Raw genomic sequence first — 24177 nt, 5'->3', positions numbered from 1 at the left:
TAGCATATGAAATTCAATTAATGTAATGCAGCATGATAATAGATTACAATACAGAGAACACTTGATTGTGTCAGTAGATACAGAAGATGTATTTTTCACATCTAACACTCTTTTATGATAAAAACACTCAATAAGCTAAGAATAGAAGGGAACTCCTTCAATCTGATAAAGGATTTCTTTGAAAAACCACAGCTAATGTCTCAATGTTGAAATACTGAATGTTTTCTCTATAAGGCAAGGAAAATAATAAGGATCTTTGCTCTCTCCACTTGTATTCAACACTGTACTGAAAGTTCTAGTCAGGGCAAATAGGCAAGAAAAACAAATAAAAGTCATCCACTTTAGAAAAAGGAAGAAATAAAACTAATATTTTGGGGGGAATATATATATCTTACATATTTAGAAAAACATGACTCTAACAAAAATCTAATAGAAATACCAAATGAGTTCAGCAAAATTAAAAAATTCAAGATCAATATACAAAAATTCAATTATATTTCTATACACTAACAATGACCATTCTGAAAATGAAACTAACAATTCTACTTACAATAGCATATAATAGAACAAAATAATTTAGTAACAATTTAAGGAAAAATGACAGAAGACTACATATACACTGAAAACTACATAATATTATTGGAAGAAATGAAAGAATAACTAACTAAATAAAAAGAAATCTAAAGATTATTGATCAGAAGATTTAATATTGTTAGATTCCCTATCAAACATCCAGCTGACATTTTTTTTCAGGAATGGGCAAGTTGATCTTAACTTAATATGAAAATTTAAGGGTTCTGAAATAGTCAAAACAATCTTGAAAAAGAACACAGTTGGACAGCACACACTTCCTGATTTTTAAACTTATTACTAGAGTAAACAATACTGGGTGGTACTGGCATAAAGATAGATATGTAGATTGATGGAATAGAATTATGAATCTAGAAGTAAACCTTTACATTTATGATCAATAATCCTCATTTCAATAAGGATCCCAGACAGTTCCATGCAGAAAAATAGTCTTTAATAAATGGTAGCAGAACAACTGGATGTCTACATGTAAAAGAAGGAGGTTGAACCTCTACTTCACACCATACTCAAAAATTAACTCACACTGAATTACAGAATTAAATGTAGGAGTTGAAATTATAAAACACTTAAAGAAAAGCATAGGAGTAAATCTTTGTGAATTTGGGTTAGGCACTAATGATACTAAAAGCACAAATGATGGTAGAAAAAATAGAAAATCTGGATTTAATTAAAATTAAAACTTCTGTGCTAGAAATGAAACCTTCAAGAAAGTGAAAAGAAAACTCAAAGAAAGGGATAAAATATTTAAAAAAATCATATGTCGGGTAAGGGAGTTTATCTAGAATATATAAAGAACACTTAAAACTCAAAAACAAAAATATAAATGATTAAATTAAAAAGTATACAAAAGATCTGAATAGATGTTTCTCCAAAGAAGACTTACAAATGGTCAATAAGCATATCAATTGATGCTCAACATCATTAGCCATAAGAGAAATGCAAAACAAAACCACCATGAGATAGCATTTCAGGCCTGCAGGGGTAGCTATAATCTAATAGATAATATAAAGAATTGGGGAGAATTTGCAAAGTTTGAGACAATCTTGTATTTCTGCTAGTAATGTAAAATGGTTCAGCCACTTTGGAAAACATGTTGCCACTTCCTCAAAAAGTTAAACATAAACATAAAGTTTCCATATGACTCAGAATTCTTTTGATAGATATATACCCAACATAAATGAAAGTGAAATGAAAATACATCACAAAAACTTGCACGAGAATGATGTTTGCTGTGGGTTTGTCACATATGGCCTTTATGATGTTGAGGTATGTTCTCTCTATGCCCACTTTCTGGTTTTTATCATAAATGGGTGTTGAATTTTGTCAAAAATATTTTCTGCATCTATTGATATAATCAGATGGTTTTTATTCTTCAATTTGTTGATGTGGTGTTTCACACTGATTGATTTGTGTATATTGAAAAATTCTTGCATCCCTGTGATAAATCCCATTTGAACATGGTGTATGATCCTTTTAATGTGTTGTTGAATTCAGTTTCTACTATTTTGTTGATTTTTGCTTCTATGTTCATGACCTGTAATTTTCTTTTTTTGTTATACCTTTGTCTGAGTTTGGTATCAGGGTGATTGTAACCTCATAGAATGAGCTTGGGAGTCTTTCTTCCTCTGAAATTTTTTGGAAGAATTTCAGGAGGGTAGGTGTTAACTCTTCTCTACATGCTTAATAGGATTCAACTGTAAAGCCATCTAGTCATGGAAGATTTTTTTTAAATTTTGCTATTTTTTATGTATGTATTTATTTATTTGCCACAAAGCATTTGGGATCTTAGTTCCCTGCCCAGGGTTTGAACCCATGCCCCCTGCATTGGAAGCACAGCCTCTTAACCACTCTACTGCTAGGGAAGTCCCCCTGGAAGATTTTTAATCACAGTTTCATGTCAGTATGTGTGATTCGTCTTTTCATATTATTTATTTCTTCCTGGTTCAATCTTGGAAGGTTGTACTTTTCTTAGAATTTGTCCATTTCTTCTAGGTGTCCATTTAATTGGCATATAATGCTCGTAGTAGTGTTTTATGATCCTTTGCATTTCTGTGGTGTCCATTATAACTTTTCCTATTTCATGTCTGATTTTCTTGATTTGAGTCATCTTCCTTTTTTTTCTTGATGAGTCAAGCTAAAGTTTTATCAATTTTGTTTACCTTCTTAAAGAACCAGCTTTTAGTTTCATTGATCTTTGCTATTGATTTCTTTGTCTCTATTTCACTTATTTCTGATCTGATCTTTATGATTTCTTTCCTTCTTCTAACATTGGGTTTTGTTTGTTCTTTTTGCTCTAACTGCTTTAGGTGTAAGGCTAGGTTTTTTGAGATTTTTCTTCTTTTTTGAGGAAAGTTTGTATTTTTATAAACTTCCCTCTTAGTACTGCTTTTGCTGCATCCTGTATGTTTTAGATCATCAGGTTTTCATTATCTCTAGGTATTTTTTTATTTCCTCTTTGATGTCTTCAGAGATCCACTGGTTATTTAGTAACATATTGCTTAGCCTCCATGTGTTTCTGTTTTTTTTTAACATCTTTATTGGAGTATAATTACCTTACAGTGGTGTGCTAGTTTCTGCTTTATAACAAAGTGAATCAGTTATACGTATACATATGTTCTCATATTTCCTCCTTCTTGCATCTCCCTCTCTCCTACCATCCCAATTCCATGCCTCTAGGTGGTCACAAACCACAGAGCTGATCTCCCTGGGCTATGTGGCTTCTTCCCATTAGCTATATATTTTACCTTTGGTAGTGCATATATGTCCATGCCACTCTCACTTTGTCACAGCTTACCCTGCCCCCTCCCCATATCCTTAAGTCCATTCTCTAGTAGGTCTGTGTCTTTATTCCAATCTTGCCCCTAGATTTTTCATGACCCTTTTTTTTCCTTAGATTCCATATATATGTGCTAGCATACAGTATTTGTTTTTCTCTTTCTGAATTACTTCACTCTGTATGACAGACCCTAGATCCATCCACCTTAGTACAAAAAACTCAATTTCGTTTCATTTTATGGCTGAGTAATATTCCATTGTATATATGTGCCACATCTTCTTTATACATTCATCTGTTGATGGACACTTAGGTAGCTTCCATGTCCTGGCTATTGTAAATATAGTGGCAATGAACATTTTGGTACATGACTCTCTTTCAATTATGGTTTTGTCAGGGTATATGCCCTGTAGTGGGATTGCTGGGTCATATGGTAGTTCTATTTTTAGTTTTTTAAGGAACCTCCATACTGTTCTCTATAGTGGCTGTATCAATTTACATTCCCACCAACAGTGCAAGAGGTTCCCTTTTTTCTACACCCTTTCCAGAATTATTGTTTCTAGATTTTTTGAGGATGGCCATTCTGACTGGTGTGAGATGAGATCTCATTGTAGTTTTGATTTGCATTACTCCAATGATTAATGATGTTGAGCATTGTTTCATGTGTTTGTTGGCAATCTGTATATCTTCTTTGGAGAAATGTCTATTTAGGTCTTCTGCCCATTTTTGTATTGGGTTGTTGTTTTTTTTTTTTTTTTTTTTGTCATTGAGCTACATGAGCTGCTTGTAAATCTTGAAGATTAATCCTTTGTCAGTTGCTTGATTTGCATATATTTTATCCCATTCTGAGGGTTGTCTTTTGGTCTTGTTTATGGTTTCCTTTGCTGTGCAGAAACTTTTAAGTTTCATTAGGTCCCATTTGTTTATATTTGTTTTTATTTCCATTTCTCTAGGAGATGGGTCAAAAAGGATCTTGCTGTGATTTATGTCATAGAGTGTTCTGCCTATGTTTTCCTCTAAGAGTTTGATAGTGTCTGACATTATGTTTAGGTCTTTAATCCATTTTGAGTTTATTTTTGTGTATGGTGTTAGGGAGTGTTCTAATTTCATACTTTTACAGGTACCTGTCCAGTTTGCCCAGCACCACTTATTGAAGAGGCTGTCTTTCCTCCACTGTATATTCTTGCTTCCTTTATCAAAGATAAGGTGACCATATGTATGTGGGTTTATCTCTGGGCTTTCTATCCTGTTCCATTGATCTATATTTCTGTTTTTGTGCCAGTACCATATTGTGTTGATTACTGTAGCATTGTAGTATAGTCTGAAGTCAGGGAGCCTGATTCCTCCAGCTCCATTTTTCTTACTCAAGATCGCTTGGGCTATTCGAGGTCTTTTGGGTTTCTATAAAAATTGTGAAGTTTTTTGTTCTTGTTCTGTGAAAAATGCCAGTGGTAGTTTGATAGGGATTGCATTGAATCTGTAGATTGTCTTAGGTACTGTAGTCATTTTCACAATGTTGATTCTTCCAATCTCAATGGTATAACTCTCCATCTATTTGTATTATCTTTAATTTCTTTCATCAGTGTCTTATAATTTTCTGCATGCAGGCCTTTTGTCTCCTTAGGTAGGTTTATTCTTAGATATTTTGTTCTTTTTGTTGCAAAGGTAAATGGGAGTGTTTTCTTAATTTCACTCTCAGATTTTTCATCATTAGTGTATAGGAATGCAAGAATTTCTGTGCATTAATTTTGTGTCCTGCTACTCTACCCAATTCATTGATTAACTCTAGTAGTTTTCTGGTAGCATCTTTAGGATTCTCTATGTTTAGTATCATGTCATCTGCAAACAGTGACAGCTTTACTTCTTCTTTTCCAATTTGGATTCCTTTTATTTCTTTTTCTTCTCTGATTGCTGTGGTTAGAACTGCCAAAACTATGTTGAATAATAGTGGTGAGAGTGAGCAACCTTGTTTTGTTCCTGATCTTAGGGGAAATGGTTTCAATTTTTCACCAATGAGGATGAGGTTGAATGTGAGTTTTTCATATATGGCCTTTATTATGTTGAGGAAAGTTCCTTATATGCCTACTTTCTGCAGGGTTTTTATCATAAATGGGTGTTGAATTTTGTCAAAAGCTTTTTCTGCATCTATTGAGATAATCGTATGTTTTTTCTCCTTCAATTTGTTAATATGGTGTATCACATTGACTGATTTGCATATATTGAAGAATCCCGCATTGCTGGGATAAACCCCACTTAATCATGGTGTATGATCCTCTTAATGTGCTGTTGGATTCTGTTTGCTAGTATTTTGTTGAGGATTTTTGCATCTATATTCATCAGTGATATTAGCCTGTAGTTTTCTTTCTTTGTGACATCTCTAACTGGTTTTGGTATCAGGGTGATGGTGGCCTCGTAGAATGAGTTTGGGAGTGTTCCTCCCTCTTATATATTTTGCAAGAGTTTGAGAAGGATAGGTTTTAGCTCTTCTTTAAATGTTTGATAGACTTCACCTGTTGAGCCATCTGGTCCTGGGATTTTGTTTGTTGGAAGATTTTTAATCACAGTTTCAATTTCAGTGCTTGTGATTGGTCTGTTCATATTTTCTATTTTTTCCTGGTTCAGTCTCAGAAGATTGTGAATTTCTAACCTTTTGTCGATTTCTTCCAGGTTGTCCACTTTATTGGCATAGAGTTGTTTGTAGTAATCTCTTATGATCCTTTGTATCTCTGCGGTATCAGTTGTTACTCCACCTTTTATATTTCCAATTCTATTGATATGAGTCTCCTCCTTATTTTCATGGTGAGTCTGGCTAATATTTTATCAATTTTGTTTATTTCCATAAAGAACCAGCTTTTAGTTTTATTGATCTTTGCTATTGTTTCCTTCATTTGTTTTTCATTTATTTCTGAGCTGATCATTTTCATTTCTTTCCTTCTGCTAACTTTGGAGTTTTTTCTGTTCTTCTTTCTCTAATTGCTTCACGTGTAAGTTTAGGTTGTTCTCTTGAGATTTTTCTTGTTTCTTAAGGTAGGATTGTATTGCTATAAACTTCCCTGTTAGAACTGCTTTTGCTGCATCCCATAGGTTTTGGGTCCTCATGTTTTCATTGTCATTTGTTTCTAGGTATTTTTTGATTTCCTCTTTGATTTTTTTAGTGATCTCTTCGTTATTAAGTAGTGTATTGTTTAGCCTACATGTGTTTGTAATTTTTTACAGATTTTTTTTCCTGTAATTGATATCTAGTCTCATAGTGTTGCAGTCGGAAAAGGTACTTCATATGATTTCAATTTTCTTAAATTTACCAAGGCTTGGTTTGTGACCCAAGATATTGTCTATCCTGGAGAATGTTCCATGAGCACTTGAAAAGAAAGTGTATTCTATTGTTTTTGGATGGAATGTCCTATAAATATCAATTAATTCCATCTTGTTTAATGTATCATTTAAAGCTTGTGTTTCCTTATTTATTTGCATTTTTGATGATATGTCCATTGGTGAAAGTGGGTATTAAAGTCCCCTATTATGATTGTGTTCCCCTTTTGTGGTGGTTAGCATTTGCCTATGTATTGAGGTGCTCCTATTTTGGGTGCATAAGTATTTAAAATTGTTATATCTTCTTCTTGAATTGATCCCTTGAGCATTATGTAGTGTCCTTCTCTGTCTATTGTTATAATCTTTATTTTAAAGTCTATCTTGTCTGATATGAAAATTGCTACTCCAGCTTTCTTTTGATTTCTATTTGCATGGAATATCTTATTCCATTCTCTCACTTTCAGTTTGTACATGTCCCTAGGTCTGAAGTGGGTCCCTTGAGATAGCATATATATGGGTCTTGTCTTTGTATCCTTTCAGCCAGTCTGTGTCTTTTGGTGGGAGCATTTGATCCATTTATATTTAAGGTAATTATCAATATGTATGTTCCTATTCCTGCTTTCTGAATTGTTTTGGGTTTGTTTTTGTAGGTGTTTTCCTTCTCTTCTGTGTCCTCCTAGAGACGTTCCTTTAGCATTTGTTGTAAGGCTGGTTTGCTGATGCTGATTTCTCTTAGCTTTTGCTTGTCTGTAAACATTTTAATTTCTCCATCAAATCTGAATGAGATCCTTGCTGGGTAGAGTAATCTTGGTTGTAGGTTTTTTTCCTTCATCACTTTAAATAGGTCCTGTCACTCCCTTCTGGCTTGTAGAGTTTCTGCTGAAAGATCAGATGTTAACCTTATGGGGATTCCCTTGTGTGTTATTTGTTGTTTTTCCCTTGCTGCTTTTAATATGTTTTCTTTGTATTTAATTTTTGACAGTTTGATTATTATATGTCTTGGTGTGTTTATTCTTGGGTTTATCCTGTATGGGACTCTCTGTGCTTCCTGGACTTGATTGACTATTTCCTTTCCTATATTAGGGAAGTTTTCAACTATAATCTCTTCAAATATTTTCTCAGTCCCTTTCTTTTTCTCTTCTTCTTCTGCGATCCCTGTAATTCGAATGTTGGTGCATATAATGTTGTCCCAGTGGTCTCTGAGACTGTCCTCAGTTCTTTTCATTCTTTTTTCTTTCTTCTGTTCTGCAGTAGTTATTTCCACTATTTTATCTTCCAGGTCACTTATCCGTCCTTCTGCCTCAGTTATTCTGCTATTGATCCCATCTAGAGTATTTTTCATTTCATTTATTGTGTTGCTCATCGTTGCTTGCTTCCTCTTTATTTCTTCTAGGTCCTAGTTAACTGTTTCTTGCAATTTGTCTATTCTATTTCCAAGATTTTGAATCATCTTTACTATCATTATTCTGAATTCTTTTTCAGGTAGACTGCCTATTTCCTCTTCATTTGTTAGGTCTGGTGTGTTTTTATCTTGCTCCTTCATCTGCTGTGTGTTTTTCTGTCATCTCATTTTGCTTCACTTACTGTGTTTGGGGTTTCATTTTTGCAGGCTGCAAGTTCATGGTTCCCCTTGTTTTTGATATCTGTCTCCAGTGGCTAAGGTTTGTTCAGTGGGTTGTGTACTTTTCCTGGTGGAGAGGACTAGTGCCTGTGTTCTGGGGTATGAGGCTGGATCTTGTCTTTCTGGTGGGCAGATCCATGTCTGGTTGTGTGTTTTCATGTGTCTGTAACCTTATTGTGATTTTTTTAGGCATCCTCTTTGCTAATGGATGGGTCTGTGTTCCTGTCTTGCTAGTTTTGACCAGGGTGTCAAGCACTGTAGCTTGCTGGTCATTGAGTGAAGGTGGGTCTTGGCATTGAGATGGAGATCTCTGCACAATTTTCACCATTTGATATTACATGGTGCTGAGAGGCCTCTTGTGGTGCAGTGTCCTGAAGTTGGCTCTCCCACCTCAGAGACAGAGCACTGACTCCTGGACGGAGTACCAAGAGTCTTTCATCCACATGGCTCAGAATAAAAGGGAGAAAAATAGTAAGAAAGAAAGAGGGTAAAATAAAATAAGATAAAGTTATTAAAATAAAAAAATAATTATTAAGAAAAAAAATTTTTTAAGAAAAAAAAAAAAACCAGACAGACAGAACTCTAAGACAAATGGTAAAAGGCAAAATCACACACAAAATCATACACATACACACTCACAAAAAGAGAAAAAGGGGGAAAAAAAAAACCCTATATCTTGCTCCCAAAGTCCATCTCCTCAATTTGGGATGATTTGTTGTCTATTCAGGTATTCCACAGATGCAGGGTACATCAAGTTGATTGTGGAGCTTTAAGTCACTGCTCCTGAGGCTGCTGGGAGAGATCTCCCTTTCTCTTCTTTTTTCCCACAGCTCCTGGGATTCAGCTTTGGTTTTGGACCTGCCTCTGCATGTAGGTCACCTGACAGAGTCTGTTCTTTGCTCAGACAGGACGGGGTTAAAGGAGAAGCTAATTCAGGGGCTCTGGCTCACTCAGGCCAGGGGGAGGGAGTGGTACGGATGAGGTGTGAACCTGCGGTGGCAGAGGCCAATCTGACTTTGCAACAGCCTGAGGCACACCCTGCGATCTCCTGGGGAAGTTGTCCCTGGATCACGGGACCATGGCAGTGGCAGGCTGCACAGGATACTAGGAGGGGTGGTGTGGATAGTGAACTGTGTTTACTCACAGGCTTCTTGTTGGATACAGCAGCAGCCTTAACGTCCCATGCCCATCTCCATTGTCCATGCTGATATCTGCGTCTCATGTCCCTCTTTGGAGCTCCTTTAAGCAGCGCTCTTAATCCCCTCTCCTTGCACACCAGAAAACAAAGAGGCAAGAAAAAGTCTCTTGTCTCTTCGGCAGTTCTAGACGTTTTCCTGGACTCCCTCACAGCTAGCTATGGCACACTAGCCCCCTTCAGGCTGTGTTTACACCGCTAACCTCAGTGCTCTCCCTGGGATCAGATGGAAGCCCGAGCCTCAGCTCTCAGCCCCCACCCGTCCTGACGGGTGAGTAGACACGTCTCTCGGGCTGGTGAGTTCTGGTTGGCACCATTCCTCTATGCCAGAATCTCTCTGCTTTGCCCTCTGCACCCCTGTTGTTGTGCTCTCCTCCGTGGTTCCAAACCTCCCCCCTCTGCCACCCACAGTCTCTGTCTGTGAAGGGGCTTACTAGTGTGTGGAAACCTTGCCTCCTTCACAGCTCCCTCCCACTGGTGCAGGTCCCATCCCTATTCTTTTGTCTCTGTTTTTTCTTTTGCCCTACCCAGGTACTTGGTGAGTTTCTTGCCTTTTGGGTGGTCTGAGGTCTTCTGCCAGCATTCAGTAGGTGTTCTATAGGAGCAGTTCCACATATAGATGTATTTCTCATGTATTTGTGGGGAGGAAGGTGATCTCTGCATCTTACTCTTCTGCCATCTTTAAGTTCTCGTGTTTGTGTTTTTAAATGTTTTCTTTTTCCTATAATTGATTTCTAATCTCAGAGTGTTGTGGTTGGAAAAGATGCTTGATATGATTCCAATTTTCTTAAATTTACTGAGGCTTCATTTGTGACCCAAGATGTGATCTATTCTGGAGAATGTTCCATATGCACCTGAGGAGAAAGTGTATTCTGCTGCTTTCAGGCTAAAAGCATTTCCTTAAGCACGGACAAGACAATGATGTCTACTCTTGTCACCATTATTCAACACAGTTTGGAAGTCCTAGACACAGCAATCAGAGAAGAAAAAGAAATAAAAGGAATCCAACTTAGATAAAAAGTAAAAGTGTCACTGTTTGCAGGTGACATGATACTATACATAGAAAATCCTAAAGATGCTACCAGAAAACTACTAGAGCTCCTCAAAGAATTTGGTAAAGTTGCAGGATACAAAATTAATGCACAGAAATCTCTTTCATTCCTACACACTAACAATGAAATATCAGAAAGAGCATTTAAGGAGACAATCCCATTTACCATTGCAACAAAAGCAATAAAATACCTAGGAATAAACCTACCTAAGGAGGCAAAAGACCTATACTCAGTAAACTATAAGATACTAATGAAGGAAATAAAAATGACACAAACAAATGATGAAGAGATATACCAGGTTCATGGATTGGAAGAATCAATATTGTCACAATGACTATATTACCCTAAATAATCTACAGATTCAATGCAATTTCTATCAAATTACCAATGGCATTTTTTCACAGAATTAGAGAAAATTTTACAATTTTTATGGAAACACAAAAGACCCTGAATAGCCAAAGCAATCTTGAGAAAGAAAAATGGAGCTGGAGGAGTCAGGCTACCTGACTTTGGACTATACTACAAAGATACAGTCAACAAAATAGTATGGTACTGGCACAAAAACAGAAATATAGATCAATGGAACTTGATAGAAAGTCCAGAGATAAACCCATGCACCTATGGTCACCTAATCTATGGCAAAGGAGACAAGAATATACAATGGAGAAACAATAGTCTCTTCAATAAGTGGTGCTGGGAAAACTGGACAACTACATGTAAAAAAGTGAAATTAGAATACTCCCTAACACCATTCATAAAAATAAACTCTAAATGGATTAAAAACCTATATATGACCAGACACTATAAAACTCTTAGAGGAAAAAATAGGCAGAACACTCTGACATAAATTACAGTAAGATCTTTTTTGATCCACCTCCTAGAGTAATGAAAATAAAAACAAAAATAAACAAATGAGACCTAATGAAACTTAAAAGCTTTGGCACAACAAAGAAAACCATAAACAAAACAAAAAGACAACCCTCAGAATGGGAGAAAATATTTTCAAATGAAGCAACAAAAAAGGGATTAATCTCCTAAATATACAAACAACTCAAGTGGCTCAATATCAAAAAATCAAACAACCCAATCAAAAAATGGTCAGAAGATCTAAATAGGTATTTGTCCAATGAAGACATATAGATGACCAAGAGGTACAGCAAAGATGCTCTACATCACTAATTATTAGGGAAATGCAAATCAAAACTAAATGATATATCACCTCACACCTCTCAGAATGGCCATCATCAAGCAATCTACAAACAATAAATGCTAGAGAAGGTGTGTAGAAAGAGAACCCTCTTGCACTGTTGGTCAGAATGTAAATTGGTACAGTCACTATGGAGAAAAGTATGGAGTTTCCTTAAAAACTAAAAATGGAGCTACCATAAGATCCAGTAATCCCACTCCTTGACATATATCCAGAGAAAATCATAATTCAAAAATATACATGCACCCTTATGCTCATTGAAGCACTATTTTCAATAGCCAGAATATGGGAGCAACCTAAATGTCCATTAACAGAAGAATGGATAAAGAAAAATTGGTACGTATATACAACTGAATATTACTCAGCCATAAAAAAGAATGAAAGAATGACCTTTGCAGCAACATGGATGAACCTAGAGATTGTTATACTGAATGAAGTAAGTTGGACAAAGAAAGACAAATATCATACAATATGCTTATATGTGGAATCTAAAAAAAAGCATACAAAAGAACTTATCTACAAAACAGAAATAGAATAATCATAATAAATTATGGTTACCAGGGCATAAGAGGAGGAGAGGGATTAATGGGGAGATTGGGATTGACATATACACATTACTATATATAAAATAGATAACTAATAAGGACTTATTGTATAGCATAGGGAACTCTACTCAGTACTCTGTAATGACCTATATGGGAAAAGAATCTAAAAAAGAGTGGATGTATGTATATGTATAACTGATTCGCTTTGCTGTACACTGGAAACTAACACAACGTTTTAAATCAACTATACTCCACTAAAAGTTTTAGAAAAAAATACATAAATGTTCATAGCAGCATTCCTAACAATGGGCAAAAAGTTGAACCAATGCATTAACTAATTTACAGGTAAACAACATGTAATATATACATACAAATGACTATCATTTGGCCATAAAAGAAATAAAGTAGTGATATATGCCAAAACGTGGATAAACCTTTAAAACATTATACTAGGTGAAAGAAGCCAGGCGTCACTAAAGCCCACATATTCTATGTCATTTGTATGAAATATCCAGAATAAGCAAATGTATAAAGAGAACATGTGTTAGTAGCTGCTTGTGTCTGGAGGATTTGGGCAAGCAATGGGGAGAGAATGCTCATGGCTATCAGGTTTCTTTTTAAATAATTATTAAAATTTCCTATAATTGGTTAGGATGCTGCTTGCAGAACTCTGAACATACTAAAAAGACATTGAATTATATACTTGAAATGAGTTAATTTTATGTCATATAAATTATATCTCAATCAAGTTGTTTTTAAAAAATGACATTGGACTTCCCTGGTGGTACAGTGGTTGAGAGTCCTCCTGCCAATGTAGGGGACACAGGTTTGTGCCCTGGTCCAGGAAGATTCCACATGCTGCAGAGCGGCTAGGCCAGTGAGCCATGGCTGCTGAGCCTGTGCGTCTGGAGCCTGTGCTCTGCAACGGGAGATGCCACAACAGTGAGAGGCCCGTGAACTGCAAAAAGAAAAAAAAAGAAATTACATTGGTCCAACAACCTCAAACAATTTCTCCTATTTCCCAGTAAAATACACATGAAGACAGAGAAAAGTATGAAAACAATAAATGAAGGCCAAACAGTTGCCAAAAATTAAGGAGCAATATCTAGAAATTGAAATAGGAGAGGTACTATATTTAAAAAAATACACACTTGCTCAGACAAATATAAAATAACAGAAGTGGCTCACCACTGCCTTCCCTTCCATGAATAGGTAGACATACCCTTCATCTTTCTTCAATTATTTGAACAATTGGTTGAAAACATAATTTTGGGTCAGCTTTGAAACTGAGCAACTATCCTGCCCTATAGATACTTGTTTTTCTAATCTTTTTTAGTCTTTCATCAATATTTTTCTCTTTACTTTCATTAGGAGACAGAGACACTGAGAAAACAAGCCAGGATGGATTTAGAGAGGAAGTTTTGGTGGAGAATTATAACTTGGGAGCTGTAAAAATCATCCTTAAGAGTAGAGGTTAGAATCTCATTATTCCTCATGAGTTGCATCTATTTAGGATTAAAAACGTTCAGAAAATGAGACTAGAAAGTGTAAAATTTCAGATCTGCATAATCACATGGATTAAATTTGGCTAGATATGAAAATTGGACTAGGAGCTTTGCAAATGAAACTGCCATCCTGCTGTGAATATGAAAAAATAATTCAGACAGCATCCACTTTGTCAAAGAGTGGAGTCAAAAGCTATGTTTTAGTCAAATGGACAAATTCAATTTCTTATTAACAAAGAAAACTCTAGGGTCATCTCAGTTCTCATGGTTAAATGTTACACGCTTGTGAAATTAAAAAATAGATATAAATACTAGAACAGTTGACTATCTCAGAGAACCTGTGTTCTGTTTAATAACATTTAAAGAAAGTAATAACCAGTTTACAAGAAACAGAGAAATATAAGTTTAAACTTTGCTCCCCAGTGGTTTATCTCCTCCAATTCTCTTCTTTTTAAAAAGTAACATTCAGCAGTATACTAATTTACAGACCACATTAGTTAATATAAGGGACAATAATGTCATGTATTCTTAAATTATTGTTTTTATTCACTTTTGATTGGAAAAATCAGTAAAGTTATATATTACTATAACTGAAAGTAATTTTAGTGCTCTTGTGGTTCAAGTACCCATTGACAGAAAATTAACTGTGTAAATTATACTTAGTAATGTCAAGTGTACAAAAAATACTTGTATAAATGTCAAATAACAAAGGCTAGGAAAGATGGTTTGAATCCCAATACAGTATTTTTCTACATCTACTCTCTCTTAAATTAAGATTGGGTAAGAATGGTACTTGGCCCATAGTAGTGCTCAATAAATACATGTTGAATATTGAAAACATTTGAAATGGTCTAGGGGATATGGCTTATTTTAAGAATTATTTGGTAAATCTCTTTAAGTAAAAATTAGTGGTAACACTCTAATGCTTTTTCCTTATAAATTCAACAATGTCATTTGAGTTTTCTTTCAGTGTGGTACACATTGTAGTACATGTTTTTATTCTCTAGATGTTGAGTGTAAACAGAAAATAAAACAAAACAAAATCCATATGCATGCTACTTCACTCATGTGTTCGGGAATCATTTACCATTTAACATCTCTTTCTAACATAACTAGTTACACAAGCAGTAGTAGTACAGACAGTCATTCCTTAGGACTAATGCAGTCCTATAATGGCACTGCCTTAGCGTAGTCAGGTGCAGATTTTTCTGTTGTCGTATAGAAAGCTTAGCCTGATGTCTGTATGTTTCTGGACAATAAAAATGCTCATTTAAATGCGTGGCCAGTAGACCACTCTAGAAACAGAGGAGACTAAATCCAGCTCTAGGCCCAGAGCCCATTCTGAAAATCAGATAACCAATGAATGTGTCCTGGCAATCCTTTCAATAACTTTAGCTGCTCCTTCAGGATAAAGATCATATTTTTCAAACATATATTTACTGGCCTTCAAGGACAGTTCCCACTACATTTCCAAGACATATCATGCTTTCACTTGAGTTAAAGAAAAGCCTATAATACTGTGGCTAAAACTTCTGCAACATTTATAATATTCTAGACATTGTTCTAAGCAATTTTTAAATATTAGCTCAGTTAATTGTCACAACAACACTGTGAGGTAGGTGCTATTATTAATGTTGCTCTCATTTTAGGGATGAAAAAAAGCAGAGCATAGAGAGGCATAACTTTCTGCATTTGAATCCAGGTTTTCTGCGTTGCAACCTCCATGTGATAAACTACCATGTTTTCCTGTTGTAGCCTCACCTGTCTACCAATCTTGCATGCAAAGTGATGGTGGAAGTGCACTGAAGTGCTGATAGACGGCAAGCCAGTTTGAAATTCAACAAGTATCCTTCTTCAACAGTTTGGCCTGGCACACCAAATATAAACTGTGAGAGAATGTGCATTTTAGCCAGTTCTTTTTGACTTTTCCTAGTTTCAGAAACAAAAAGCAATATTGCTTTTTTTTTTTTTTTCTGTAAGTTGAGAAAACAAGAGGGAAATCTATGTCTCATATCTCATTTTGGCATGCTTTTTACTATTTTCCACTTACTCCAAAATTAAAAGAACATAAAAATATAGAAGTCATTTGTCAGGTGATTATAGTAATGCATCTTTTCCTTTATTTTTATTCTTCTCTTATTTGTCTTCAAAATCTAATTTTTTATGATGTTGACCACCCCAACTCTCTGTCCTTTTCCAAAATGAAGATTTTCTAGCACTTTCAAGTGTCATTTGTATAGATATTTTAAATATTTTCAAAATAATATTATGAATTACATGTTTTAAAAGTCTGGAACTCAATGAAAAAACTCTTTAGAACTCACATTTGTAGTTTATATGTGAGAGAAATATGTAAACATATTTAGTATACAAGTTTAATTATGTGAATAATTCTGAACCATTATTTCAGGTTCTTGGCATAAATAATGCTGAAGTCCCAATATAAATAAGAAAACTTAAAAATTGGAGTTAAATATGTTTAAAGCATCAGATTTATTTCCTATACCTGATATATCCTGATAATATTTAACTAGAATATGTGACAAAGAAGTACGTAGTTTGAATTTAGGTTGAATCTTAATCTCCTTTGTTTCTTATCTATCTTGCCTTACCAGGACATAATGGTAAATTTGATTCCAAGAAGTGGCAAAAGTATGAGAAATTTAAAAATTTATTATAATTTTTTTAGTATGCAACTGATTAACCAAATATCCTAGTAGCCACCATCAGACCAATACATAAGAACCAAAGATTTTAGTTACCATTTAGGGAGACCCATCTCAAATAGCATTTCTAAACTCAGAATCTTAGAGAAGCAACCCCAAAGTTCTATGAAACAATCTTCTTACCTCAAAGACTAGGCAAGGGATGTATTCTCTATAGGTGAAGAGTTCATCTTAAGCATACCTGACCCTGCAGAGATAATTGGAGTATTCTAGAAACCTGTTGGTTTAGGTTGAGGGAATCCCATAGCTCTATAGTCTCCTTTAGCATTTCCAGGGCCTCTTTTCCTCCTATGATTTATGAGAACAATATCCTTTTGAAAAGCAGAAGTCATGGCTGTATACTGTGGATGGCAATGTCATTTCAGGTTTCAATGTTATTGTCTGGAAAATGCATGGAAGCAACTGAAACTCTTTTCCTAAATAGTTTGGTTATATGCTGCATGTAGTTATAGATAATTATTTACCTCTGACCAGAAAGTAGTAAATAGAATCTAATAAAGAAGTGTGGTCAAAATTTCCATTATTATATAGAAAGGGATAAAGTTTGATATAAGTAAGGTACCAGGTGATTTCCATTACAGAGAAGCAAAAAGTAAAAAACAAAATAATTTTTTTTTAAGTCAAGGTGATCTTTATTAGCTATGCTACTTAACACTTCTGGTCCTTAACCCCTTCATTTGTTAAATGGGGATAATAATGCTTATCTTATGGGCTATGCGGGAACAGAAACAAAAAAATCTATACATCTGTCAAATAGTAGAGTCCAATAAAAATAATTTCCAATATTGTTATATCATTTGATTATTATATCTACTGCTCTGTGAAGTTAGTACAACATATTTTTCAAATGTAATATTTAAGCATAGCATACATAATTTTCACACACTAAACAATTTACCCAGTGCCCAGGATAAGAAACAGAACAGTTCTATCATCCAGAAAATGTCCCCCACCCATGTCCTCTTTTAATCATAAATTACATCCTCCACAAGGGTACCCCCATCATGATTTCTAATATAGTGATGAGTTTTCCCTGTTTTTGAACTTGGTAACTACTTTCTAAATCCTTAAATCTGTCGGTATGTTACATGACCAATAGGACTTTACAGATGTGGCTAAGTTAAGAACTTTAAGATGGATGGAGTTAGTGACTTAGGTTATTCAGATGGGCCCGGGCCCAATTGATCACATGGGTCTTTAAAAGCAGGAAACTTTTCTGGCTACAGTGGGTGAAGGAAAGAGAGGAGGAGAGAGAGACAGACAGAGAGAAAGAAAATCAGAGAGATAAAGAAAAAGAGAGACAGAGATACAGGCAAAGAGAGAGGCAGATAGATGACAGAAAGGCACAAAGAGAGAGAGACAGGGCAAGAGAGAAAGAGAGAGAGAGACAGAGAGAGACAGAGACAGAGACAGATAGATAATGAAGGAAGAAGGGTGAGAGAATCCAACATTCCTGGCATTAATAATGGAGGTCTTGGCCATGACCCGAGGAATGCAGGACTCTTCTCGAAGCTGGGAATGGCTTCAAAATGGACTCTAACCTAGAATGTGCTGAAAGGAACATAAGACACCTCTATTTTAGCCCACTGAGGTCTGATTTAAAGAACTGTAAGATAACAAATTTATCTTGTTTTACGCCACTAAGTTTAAGGTAGTTTGTTACAGCAGCAATAGGATACAATACAGATATATTCCTAGGGCTGGAATTGCTGAGTCATACGGTAAACTTACACTTGATTGGAAACTGTCGAACAGCTTCCTAGGTGGTTTTATCAGTTTATACTTCTACTAAGAGTACATGAGAATTCTAGTTCCTCCATATCTTCCTCAACATTTGGAATTTTCTTTTGTCATTTCCACTCTTCTAGTTAAATTATATTTACTGTGATTCTATTTTGCATTTCTCCAATAATAAATGAAGTCAAACACTTTTCATGATTATGGGGCAAGTGGACATCCTATCTTGTGATGTGACTAGCAAGTCTCTCACCTATTTTTAAATGTCTTTTCCTTACCTAATTCTGAGAGATTTTTAAAAATATTTAAGGTATGAGTTGTTTTTTAGACATAGTATCACCAATATCTTCATATATCCTTCTAGTCTGTCTACCCATCTTCCACTGTCTTACTGGTTGATGAAGAAAAAACAAAAGATTTATATGTTCTTATCCTCTTTGTGTACTGTTTAAGGAAGTTTTTCCTATCCCAAGATCATAAAGATTTTCTCCTATGATTTTTTTGTAAATCCTTTATTTTTTGCCTTTTATATTTAGATATGCAATCTGTCCTTAAGACAAGAGTTTAAAATCTCCTATTACAAATGAGAAAGGTCAAGTGAGGTATGGAGATTTAAACATCGAATAGGAAATGAAAGAAGAGATTAAATTTTTGTTTTCTGCAGTGCTTATCTACAAACATTGCTTTATCTACTGACCTCGTAAAGTCTTTCCTGATATTTCAAAGTCAAATTGATCTTTCCCTTTCGTAGCCCCATCATTTCTCAATACCACTCATGAAATGCACTTTTAACAATTGTAGTTATTGTATGCATCTGTACTTTTTGCTTTCCTTTCCGGATTGTTAGCCCCTGTGATCAATGGCTGCTTCATTATTCATCTTTCTGGGTCTCACAGAGTTAGTCCTGCATAAAACTGGTGGTGCTCATTACATGGTTGTTAAAAGAAAGGAAGAATAACCATTAATTTCTGTTTTACACCTATAGTTTGCATGGCAACAATACTTGCTATATGACTCAAAAAACTATACGACATGAAAAAACTTATTACAAATAACAGTCTTCTGGCATAAAAAAATGATTTGAGAAAACAAACAAAAAAAAATTTCATGGAAAGACATTTTGTTTTAAATATAGCAGTGTGTACATGTTAGTCCCAAACTCCCAGTCTATCTCTTCTCCCCGGCCTTCCCCCTGGTAATCATAAGTTCATTCTCTAAAACTATTGACCATAACAGAACATGCATTTCAGAGATCTTATAAAAAAGACAAGCAAGGAAAAGGAATCCCAATAACCAACAGAGCTATTATACAGTTGGCTTCTTGAAGCTCTAAGCGATCAGATCAAATCAGAGTGGTGCAAGTATCTATCCCACTCTGTCTCACATACATAAAATTGTTCAAGATGGTATGTATCTCAGACTATCACTTGGGTCCCAGATGTTGTCGTACATGACAAGACAGTATATCGATCATGAGGATAGTAACTACTTAAATGCCAAAACAATACTTTATGTACCACTAATTTTTGACTATTGAATACCTGATTAGTAATACATAATTGCATTCCAGTTAGTGGTAGCTAAGAAAGCTCGCACCCTAACCTAACGTAACCAAAATTTACAATTCACCTCATGTAAACACAGCTTTGCCCTGCTTTTTGACTTCATACTTCCAGATATTCTTACTTCTAGCCAGTGGTCAAGCAGATCTGTGTCCTTGGAATTTTGGGTAGGAACTTATGGATAATTAAAAATTTCATTCCCATTCTCTAAGAGTAAAATTCTATCTCATGTTCTTTAGCTGCATCAGGAGGAATCTTTTAGTACTCAAAAAAAGTTGTGTTGGTAAGATAAAGTGTGATTGTAATATTTTTGATTAAATCAAAAGAGAATATGTACAATATCTTAGGAGAAAATAATAGAAGTGGTTGCAACCACAAAGAGCTACACTATTGTTTCTTAAATGCAAGATCAAGTTTGATTTTTATCTAATGAACCTGAGCTTTCTGCCAGTATGAGTCATTTCAGCAGCACACCTGAATGAATAATGTATGACAACGTCAGTTTCTTATAGATTAGTAGGCAATGGGAGTACTCAGGCTTGATTAAGCTGGATGATTTGCAAATTCATGTTCTTGATATTTTAAACTCTGTTTCTTATAGGAAAATCACTCTACTTAAGAAAAGAATGAGATAATATTTTAATTAAGTGCTCAAAATAGCTAATTTACAGCTAAAGCTTAATATATTTCATGGAGATGTTTTGTTTATATATTTACTTCTCAGTAATACCCCCAAAGCCATGTGTTTCAAAGTGGTTACTTAGTACAGGTAAAGCACAGTAATTCATATCTTAAAAAGTAAAAGCATAATACTGTTCAAGATCTATTTTAGCCTAAAAACATGGTGAATCTTTAGATATTTATCCTAGTCTGGACAACAATTTTGATTTTTCACTTTGATTTTTGTTGAGATTTTTCAGTTGTTGTAACCACAGAACACTGATAATTCTTTGAAACCTAAATCCAGGAGAGAACCAGAGCATGAGTGGTCCTAATAACCAAGGCAGTGGAAGAGGGGGATTTGATCCTGGAGGCATAAGCACAGGTGGGTGGGGGGGAGGACGTGGTGGAATGGGCACTGAAGAGCAAGGTGGCTTCAATAAGCCTGGTGGACCCATAGATGAAGGACTAGATCTTGATTTAGGCCCACCTGCAGATTCCGATGAAGACTCTGACAACAGTGCAAATTATGTGCAGGAATTAAATGACAGTGTGACTCTAGATGATCTGGCAAACTTCTTTAAGCAGTGTGGAGTTGTTAAGGTGAACAAGAGGACTGGACAACCCATGATGCATATATACCTGGGCAATGAAACAGAAAAGCCCAAAAGTGATGCTGCAGTGTCCTATGAAGACTCACCAACTGCCAATACTGCTGTTGAGTTGTTTGATGGGAAGGATTTTCAAGGGAGCAAACTTAAAATTTCACTGTCTTGGGAAGAAGCTTCCAATGAACAGCATGCAGGGAGAAATGTCACCCAGTGAGGGCAGAGGGATGGTGACACTTCTCCAAGGGATGGTGACACCTCTCTGGGAGGTCCTGGAGGACCCATGGGTTACATGGGAGGCCGAGGAGGAGACAGAGGATGCTTCCCACCAAGAGGTCCCCACAGTTCCCAAGGGAACTTGTTTGGAGGAATAAACATCCAGCACCAAGCTGGAGGCTGACAGTGCCCCAATCAGGGGTGTGCAAGGCAGAACTTCACCTGGAGAACAGAGTGCAACCAGTGTAAGTCCCCAAAACCTGAAGGCTTTCTCCCACCACCTTTCCTGCCCCTGGACAGTGACCATGGCAGAGGTGGCCCTGGTAGTATGCTGAGAGGATGAGGTGGCCCCATGGACCATAGTGGTTCTAGTGGAAAGTTCAGAGGTGGCTGTGGTGGAGACAGAGGTAGCTTCTGTGATGACCAGGGCATGGACAAAGGGTGGCTTTTGTGGAGGAAGACAGGTGGCCTGGGGGACCCCTTGGACCTTTGATGGAACAGATGTGAGGAATAAGAGGCAGGAGTGAAGGACATGGGAAAATGGATAAAGGTGAGCACCATCAGGAATGCAGAGACTGACCCTACTAGATGCAGAGACCCCACGGAGCTGAATTGGCTACCAGATTTATTTACTTTTCATATTTAATTTATTTATTTCTTTATTGGAGTATAGTTGCTTTACAATGTTGTATTAGTTTCTGTTTTACAACAAAGTGAATCAGCTATATATATATACATATATCCTCTACCTCTTGGATGTCCCTAACACCTCCCTATCCCATCCATCTAGGTCACCACAGAGCACCAAGATGAGCTCCCTGTACAAATGTTTAAATTTATAATGTTGCTCACAACATTATGATTATTCCTTGTCTGTACTTTAGTATTTTCACCATTTGTGAAGAAACAAACAAGTTAAATGGTAGTGTGCCAAGTTTTTATTTTCTTTCTTTGAAATATGGTTAAGACCAAACAATGGGAACCACTTACGAACATACTCATTATCATTGTAGAGAACCAAGAAGGCCTCTAACTGTAACAATGTTCATGGTTGTGATTTTTTAAAATAAAATTTCAAATGTTTATAAACAAACAGAAATAAAACAAAACAATAAATTTGTAGTTGTGCTCAATCATAGTTTCATAGAGGCTTGGAGCTCAAGCCCAGAAACTCTGATTCAATCTTGGGTAAAGCCTGGGTACCATTGTTTTTAAAAAGACACCCAGGTGATTCTATTGTGCAGTAGGCTTGAAAACCATTACTGTCTAAGAACAGTGCTTCTCAGATTGTCAAGCACATGCAAGTCATCTAGATCTCACCTTAAAATACAAATTTGAACTTAGGCTGTTTAGAGGAGGGCCTGACACTTTTTATTTACAACAAAATTTCAAGTAATAATGCTGCTGAGGGTAGCCAATCATTCTGGTTTATCTAGCACATGGGGCTTTAAATATAAAACTAAGACTATCCTGATAAACTGGAATCGTTGTTATGCTTAGTTGTATTGGATTGGCCAAATATTTCTTTTGGGTTTTTCTGTAAGATGGCTCTAGTAGCACTTAGTTGTCTTTAACTTCATTCGAAATAATTTTGTTAGAATGTATGTGACATCTGTCATATCAGTGAGCATTTAAAAAAAGGCTTATCAAGATTGGTGAATTTTTGTGTAGCCATTTTATTACTGAAGATGGAAGAAAAAGCAACATTTTTGACATATTATGCTTTATTTCAAGAAAGGTAAAAATGCAACCAAAACACAAAAATAGATTTGTGCAGTGTATGGAGAAGGTGCTGTGACTGATCAAACATTTCAAAAGAAGTTTGTAAAGTTTCCTGCTGAAGATTTCTCACTGATAATGCTCCACCATCAGGTAGACCAGTTGAAGTTGACAACGATCAAATCGAGATATTAATTGAGAACAGTCAGTATTATACCACGTGGGAGATAGCCCACACACATACTCAGAAGATCCAAATCAAGCGTTGAAAATCATTTGCTCTATGGTTATGTCCCTCACTTTGATGTTTGGGTTCCACATAAGTAAGCGAAAAAAGCCTTCTTGACCCTGTTTCCACATGTGATTCTCTATTTAAATGTAATGAGAACGTTCAATTTTTAAAGCAAATTGTGACAGGCAGTAAAAAGTGGATACTGTACAATAATGTGGGATGGAAAAGATTGTGGGGCAAGCAAACTGAACCACCAACAACCACACCAAAGGCCGGTCTTTATCCAAAGAAGGTGATGTTGTGTATATGGTGGGATTGGAAGGGAATCCTGTATTATGAGCTCCTTCTGGAAAACTAAACGATTAATTCCACCAAATACTGCTCCCAATTAGACCAACTGAAAGAAGCACTCGACAAAAAGCATCTGGAATTAGTCAATAGAAAACGCATCTTCCACCAGGATAACACAAGACCGAATGTTGTGGGGTTTTTTCTTGCGGTACGTGGGCCTCTCACCGCTGTGGCCTCTACCGCCGCGGAGCACAGGCTCCGGACGCGCAGGCTCAGCGGCCACGGCCCACGAACCTAGCCGCTCCGCGGCACGTGGGATCCTCCCGGACCGGGGCACGAACCCGTATCCCCTGCATCAGCAGGCGGACCCCCAATCACTGCGCCACCAGGGAAGCTCCCCCGAATGTTTCTTTGATGACCAGGCAAAAACTATTACAGCTTAGCTGGGAAGTTCTGATTCATCTGCTGTATTCACCAGACATTGCACCCTTGGATTTCCATTTATTCAGGTCTTTACAAAATTCTCTTAATGGAAAAAAATTCAATTCCCTGGAAAACTGTAAAAGACACCTGGAACAGTTCTTTGCTCAAAAAGATAAAAAGTTTTAGGAAGGTGGAATTATGAAGT

General features: G+C 36.1%; 1 pseudogene; it reads left to right on the top strand.

Moving 5' to 3' along the window:
- Positions 1-21895, top strand: part of LOC131760316 (RNA-binding protein EWS pseudogene) — a 71891-nt pseudogene extending 49996 nt beyond the window's left edge.
- The last annotated feature ends 2282 nt before the right edge of the window (positions 21896-24177 follow it).

This window comes from Kogia breviceps, chromosome 7 (assembly GCF_026419965.1).
Source record: "Kogia breviceps isolate mKogBre1 chromosome 7, mKogBre1 haplotype 1, whole genome shotgun sequence".
NCBI classification, from domain to species: domain Eukaryota; kingdom Metazoa; phylum Chordata; class Mammalia; order Artiodactyla; family Physeteridae; genus Kogia; species Kogia breviceps.
Note: the sequence above shows the minus strand (reverse complement) of the source record. Positions and strands in the feature narration are given on the sequence as shown.